Source organism: Macaca nemestrina, chromosome 5, assembly GCF_043159975.1.
Source record: "Macaca nemestrina isolate mMacNem1 chromosome 5, mMacNem.hap1, whole genome shotgun sequence".
Classification (NCBI taxonomy): Eukaryota; Metazoa; Chordata; class Mammalia; order Primates; family Cercopithecidae; genus Macaca; species Macaca nemestrina.
Window position 1 is genome coordinate 50,324,401 of NC_092129.1, and position 6,779 is coordinate 50,331,179.

Consider the following 6,779-nt stretch of genomic DNA (forward strand, 5'->3'; position numbering starts at 1 on the left):
AAATGAACTGTCTTTTAGCTTGACTGATTGGATATACCTGCCTGAGACTTTGAAGTTTGTGGTAGTGTCCAAAGTGCACAGGACTGTCAGAATTTGTTTGATTGATGTGAGACAGTCTATGAGTGACTCTGCCAGGCTGAGATTCATTCATTCATGGAGGCAGTGTCCCCAGAAGCAACTGTGGCTTAGAGAAATGATGACCTGGTGGCATCTTGGTCACATTTTTGCTGCTGCACAGTCTTAGGAACCGTCTTGTTTCCTGTCTGTTTTCCGAGATTTGCCATCCATTTTTTCCACCACTTCTGACAGCCCCTCTGAGTTCCCTCAATAATTCCCTATTTCAATTAAGCAAGCTTGAGTTGGACTCTGAAGTTTGCAGCCAAGAGACTTGACCAACACACTCTCCTTTGTCCAGAGAGATGTTAACATAGAGCTAACCAGTCATGCTTCCAATTCTCATAGAGATTAATTCCAACTGGATTAATGTTGAAGCGGTATTTCTGAATGAGTTTGTAGAATTGTGTTAAACGTCTTTCATTTTGTTGTATTTTGTTTCTCCTCTTACTTCGTGAGCCCCTTGCACATCAAAACTGTCATTTCATCTTTTATTCTCTACAATCAACTAGCAAAACATTTGAATATGCATTATTTTGGAAGAAGGAGGGGTATCTGCTTGCCTCTGCATAATGTCACCTCCTTAAAGAGTCTTTTCCTCACCATCTCTAGCCAGCCCAACACTAGTCAACTGTCTTTCATTATCCAAGTGTTTCTTTCTTTGAAACTTTTATCACTCTATTAAATTGTATTGTTTATATGTTTGTTAATTTATTTATCTCTCTCCTCTCTTAAATGTATGCTCAATGAGAGTAGCAACTTTCACTGTAGATCAATCAGCCTGGACAAATGATTTAAACAGCTCCCTGGTTTCAACAAAATTCTATCCCCACAAAGTATTTTGAGTTTGGCTACTGACCAAACAGGGAGAGTCATAGGAAATAATCACATTTTTTTTCAAAGCACAGCCATTTACCATGTCAATGGCTAAAGTCTCTCCCTCTTTTTTCTCCCTTTCCTCTTTTCTTCTTCCCAAGGAGGGTAACAAAGTCTTCTCTTTGTCTAATGCACAGTATATAGAAATCATCCTTTAAAGTCTGAGCAGACTGCAGGATCCCATTCTTTCCCTTTATTTGTCTATCAAAGTGTTTCTTTCAAAATCGCTCTGCCTAGAAAAAAAGGGAAAACAATTTCTTTAGCTTGATACATCGCTGTCTAAATTCTGTCTTTATCTAGATTACTTTTGTCACAAATTCAAAATTAGTGTTCATACCAAAGCCTGTGAGTGAACATTGAGGGAAAGACATTAGGTTGGTGCAAAACGATGGTGGTTTTGCCTTTACTTTAATGGCAGAAACTGCAATTACTTTTGCACCAACCTAAATATTTTTAAGTTCTTAATGACTCCCCATATAGACATTTCACTGAGTACTTGAATCTGATTCTGGCTGTATTATTGACCAGTAAGCAAATCACCAGGAATTTTTGACTTGCATTTTCTTGTTTATGAAACTAAATAGAGTGTATCAATGGTTCTTGCATCAAAATAGGCAAATACACAGATGGAAGATGATAGGTGGCTTTTATCCTTAATAAAAGGTGACTCATAGTTTAAAACTATTAGGTTTAGCTGTTTGCAAATGAAAGAACTCATCATTGGATGTAAGCTTAGCTACTTGTGTTCAGATATGCCTACCTTTGAATGAAAACTGATTATCATCAACAAACCTGACAGAGATGATAACAGGATGATTAGCACAGAGCTTGAGAAAAGCAGCATAAATCCTAAAAGACTGCATTTCAACTGGGCTGATAAACTGCCATCTCACAAAGTACAGAAGTGCTGCCTTCCTTTAGGCAAAGATAATCTGGGTCTGTGAGCTTGGTGTTAATTTAGCAAGCAGAGAGAGGAAAAAAATGAAGAAAGAACTGTAGTTGAGTGGACTTTTAAAGTCTTTCCGGAGTAGAGCAATGCCAATATCTGCAAAAATAGAGTTTTTAAAAAGATTTTTAAAAGTTTTAAAAATAGATATTTTAAAAAGACTGTCATGGAAAGCATGACATTTGGCATCACCCTGCCTGGACTGGTCTTCCAAACCCAGCCTGGTGTCTGATATATAATCTCCACTCCCTTTTTCACTGTTACTTTCAGTCAAACATAAACTCTTCCCATTAAACTTTGTTTACTTGTGCCATTTCTAATAAATTCTACCCTCTCACCCCTCTGGTCTTTCTTCTTTAATAAATCCCCTTCTCCAACTCCACCTCAACCCCCACACCCACACATTCACCTGAAAAAGAACAGACAAAAAAAACCAAAACCTGTTTTATAGGCTAATGATTGAGTGGTGCATGTCTGAGGAGAAGCAGGATGGCTGTGAAAAACATAGGCAGTTGCACATCTATGTTTTGCAGTGCATGGCTGCGCTAAGCCTCATGGTGAGTCTCCCACTTTGCCTTCTGCTGGAAGTTCTCTCTTCCTAATTAATTGGATTAGCCACCTTCTCCTGACTTGTTTTAATTTGCCTGTTTTAAAACATCTCTGTGATAAGTGTGGCTGTTCTAACAATGCTACCACTCTAGTGGCTGGTCACTTTCTTACAGAGATGAAATGCTAGGGAGAGGGAGAAGAACGTGCTCATTTGACTGTGAATCCAGCATTGCCCCTGAGGGATGTCAGTGTGCTTCTGCGTGACAGAACAAATACAAATCCAATCAAAATAGCTACGCTTTTTATGAACAGGAAAAGTTTGAGGCAGAAATAGACACATCCAAGGAAGAGAGAGCAGTTACATAAAACCTAAACCAGCTTCAGAATGTAACTTCTCTAGAGGTGTAGCTATTTTTGGTTCTTTAACAGGTTCAAGCATGGTAACAAGTTCAACCATAAACAGGCACTGAAAAGGAACCCCTCCCCCTGTTATAATGACATAATGAGCAGAAAGAATTCACCAAGGTTCAGAAGTAAGCATGACAGAGAAGGGACCTTGCACAGCACCCTTCAGAGGTCACAGCTCAGGAGCTGGCGCTGTCTGGCTGGAGCTGGAAAAGAGATGAAGATGTGGAGGAACGTGCAAGGTAGGACTATTGGAATCAGGCAGCTAACGTACTGCCATTAACTGGTAAAATCAAAAAATTAAATTAGAAAAAGCTTGAAGTTCCTATTTCATGACCCAGTCTCTAGATGGTGAGCAGTAATAATTATGTCTCCAATGCAGCACAACTATCTTGGATCACATGCTGCTGTTTTGTGAAAACTTTCCTTCCATTTCCCTCTAGACTGTCTTTGATGTCTACGTTTCCTGTACTTCACCCGCACAGAAATGTGAGCAACGATAGGAAGGGTCTTTGACTCTATTTTTTCGAACACTTTTTCACAATCTATTTTGTTTTTTAACTCCAATAAATAAATACATCCCTCCTCCAACCTAGATACACAAGATTTTGGATAAACAGGACAAAATTCTGCCAACAGGCTATACAAAGAACTGTGAAGAGTCTGAGATTGTACTCAGCTTATAAGCTAAGAAACTAGTCTGCTACAGTTTCATGGATGCTAGCAGAAGTGAGACTCCTGGGTCAGAGACAAAGAACATTATTATTCATGGCAAGGGGAGCAGCAGAAGGATCAACATATTTGCATCAGTTCCCCTTGCCTTCACACCCCATGAGGGCAATGTGGACAGGCCCAGATGACACCTGCATACTCAATGGATTGTAATACAGGAGAAGAACCCTGAGCTTAAGGAACTCAAATCCTATGATGGACAGTCTCCAGAGGGAGACATTACCTTTACTATAGAGGATGGTAAGCATGCCCACCCTTTGCTCTACAGAGAGACATCTTTATCTTTCAAGGCTATTTGCTGTACAGGTGTCCTTAAAAGAGTTTCCAGAGTAAAAGGCACTCTGTGCCTCTGCTTACAAAATGTGAAGGACAACATGTTACCCCATGGAGAATTGACTCCCAACAGATTACCTAGCTCTGTTTCTCATTACCTTCCCATTCCCTGCCCCTGCTTCTTCACTCTTTCCACTGTAAGATCCCACTGTGCCCTGAGCCCACCCACTGCCACACTATACTGTACTTGCTTACTTATAAGCCTCTCCAATTTGACCGTAAGCTTCTTATGAGATGAGACTCTATAATTCATCTTGGTATCACCCGTTCAACTCAGTGTTTGACCCTCAGGGGGACTCAATAAATGTTTTCTGAAATAATGAATGAGTCAACATCTAGAGAGTTGCTTGAGGGCAAAGGGTATGTTTTATACATCTTTGTATCACAAACTGTAGCTCCAAAAATGTTAATTTCATATAACAGAATTATTATTGTAACAAAATTAAATTATAAATGAAACATTCCAAATGGGCTAATGAAATCCAATCCTCTAGACCAGGGTCTCAAGATGAAAAACAAAATTGCCCTCACACATCATAATTGTGTTTCACAGCAACATCACTTTGAAAAACAAAATATTTTAAATATCGTTCATTTTTTATTGTTTTTAAATAAGCGTGTCTTCAACATATTTTTATAACTTTTACCATAAATTATTTTTCAGGATATCTTAGGCTTTTTCTTTGATCACAAACATTCTTTACATAAAACTCATAGGAATAGTCTTCATCTTTGCAAAAAAATATGTTCACATCAATTTTTCTTGAAACATACAGTCTTTGATTTCGTCACTTTGGATAGAGAAATGATGCTATGAATTGTTTTACTGGCCTTTTAACTCTGCTAGAAGAAAAACAATAGTGTGTCAAAGTTACCAGCAGTGAGTTTTGGCTTCAGTGCTTGCAATTTCACAAGAAGAGGTAGAGACACGGGAAGCTCATACCCCTTGTAAGAGACAGTTGCTTTTCACTCCAACCTATGGCTGTTAAGCAGACATGGGGGTCCAGTGCTGCTTCATCTCTTGATATTGCAAGAAGTGTCTAAAATCTGGATTTTTATTTGAAAGTTCCTAATTTTTTTTCTGTTGAGCATTTATTCATGGAAAAAAAATACATTGTACAAATCTCTCAGACCAGTCTCACTCCTGGGCCCCAGTTTGCTATCTCCGAGAGTTTGTGGAACAGAGAATAAGACAAGGTTACATGTCGGGCAACCACAGGGCAGCATCTAGGGTTGAGTGTTTACAGCTCCTGAAGCCCCAGTGGGCATCACGCATTATACTGCAGCTCGCTCTTTCAGCTTAGCTATCCTCAGGCAGCTTGTGTTAATCAGCTCAATTAGACCCTCTGCCTTACTGCAAGGACAGAGGACTTTCTGTATCCTCAGGTTCTTGCCTTAGTGTACCAGAAAAATTGAATCACTCATGGGCTTGGAGGATAGGTGCAAGGTTTTTTGAATGGTGATAGCTCTCAGGGAGGTGGATGAGGAAGCCAGAAGCTGGATGGAATGGGAAAGAAGTCTTCCCCTGGAGTCAGGCCACCCAGCAGTGGAGCTCTCCTCTGACTGTCCTCGGCTGAACTCCGCATCGCCCCGCTGTAGATGGCCTGCTGGTGTCTGCTGGTTTGTTCCGGTGTGTTCTGCTGGTGTGTTCTTCTGCCCGTGTGTTCTTCTTGATGTCCAGCTGCTTGTGTCTGTGCCTGCTAGGGTCTCAGGGTTTTTATACACACAGGACTGGGGGTGTGATAGTCCACGTTGATCTTGGAAAATGCAACATTTGGTCGTGAAAACAGGAGTGCTTGTCCTCACCTAGGTCTGTGGGCACAGGCCCGAGGGTGGACCCCTCACCTGGGACCCCACCTCTCTTTACCCAGCACTTCCCTGTCCTCCTCCTGTATCATTTTGATGCATAGAATATATAAGGAACATTCAACAATTTGACCCAGATCTTGCCCCGAAGAATCTTCTAGTCTGTTAGCAATATATCATATAAAAGCCAGGGTTGCATTTATATGCAAGGGTGTTTAATTTATTGAGTTATTTGAGGTCCTGTAATCTTTTTAAGTGCCTTTCCTGGAGGAACCTTCTGCCTGAGACTTTCTAAGTCTTTCAGAGAAAGTTTAATGGCAAGACATTGGCCTAATTTTATCCCATAAAGAATAGGCAAACAGCAGTTAGACAGGTACGGGCACAACAGCAACCCATACACGTTCACATGCACCCGAGACAAAATATCCCTGGGAGGAGAAAACATAGGCCCTGTGGGGAAAGATTCCCTAGGAACTCAACCAGAGTCAGACAAGTCAGCCCTGCCTCAGGACAAGCAGGGGTTTTGGAGAACTACAGGTGGGACATTGGATGATGTTTCCCTGAGTAGCTTTCCAGCTTTATCCACAGACATCAGGCAAAGATGAAAACGTGTGTGACTGATACGGTTTGGCTGTGTCCCCACCCAAATCTCATCTTGAATTGCAGCTCCTATAATTCCCACCTGTTGTGGGAGGGACCTGGTGGGAGATAACTGAATCATGGGGGTGGTTTCCCTATACTGTTCTCATGGTAGTGAATAAGTCTCATGAGATCTGATGGTTTTATAAATGTAATACCTAACCTTGATTTTTACTAACTTTGTTTTCAGACTCTTCCTTTCTCCCATAATCACCTAGCCTTGTTTCCACATGAATAAGCTCTCCCTTAGCTGAGAAAGCCAGACGAACTCCATTTGGCTCCATCATTTGCAAGGCTTCAAGGACTCCTTACCCACCCCCTTCCTCAAGGAGTTAACAACTTGTTTAAGCAGACTCTCAACATATCAAAGAGTCCAACT